The following is a 437-nucleotide window of genomic DNA, read 5'->3' on the forward strand; positions in this document are numbered from 1 at the left end:
CGCTTCGTGCCAGGAGCTGAAGGAGACACCAACCATGGAAGACACTGCACTTGCCTACCGAAAAGCTCCCTCAGATTTTGCAAACGCACACCAAAGCAGGCCGAGCGAATTTGGCCTAAGACCCCAGGCAGGAGTACCCTTTCCACCCCTTCCCAGGATTAATTCCTTTCCCATTAAACGGTGATACAATTCCTGCCCTGTCATCCCCTCTGGGCTGTCGTGGGCCTCCAAGGAGATGAAAACGTGAAGGAGCGTGGTGCACTCCTACACAATCATAAAGGGAGAGAGAGACATTCATTGACCCTGCATGACAGGAGGCCGGGGGCGGAGACGCTCAGAGCGCGCCGGGGCGGGGCCCCTGGTAGGCGGCTCAGGAGGCGGCACCAGGGAGCGGCCCTCCGACCCAACCCTCCACGCCGGCCCCTCCCAGCCACAGA

Source organism: Hipposideros armiger, unplaced genomic scaffold, assembly GCF_001890085.2.
Source record: "Hipposideros armiger isolate ML-2016 unplaced genomic scaffold, ASM189008v1 scaffold_181, whole genome shotgun sequence".
Taxonomy (NCBI): Eukaryota; Metazoa; Chordata; class Mammalia; order Chiroptera; family Hipposideridae; genus Hipposideros; species Hipposideros armiger.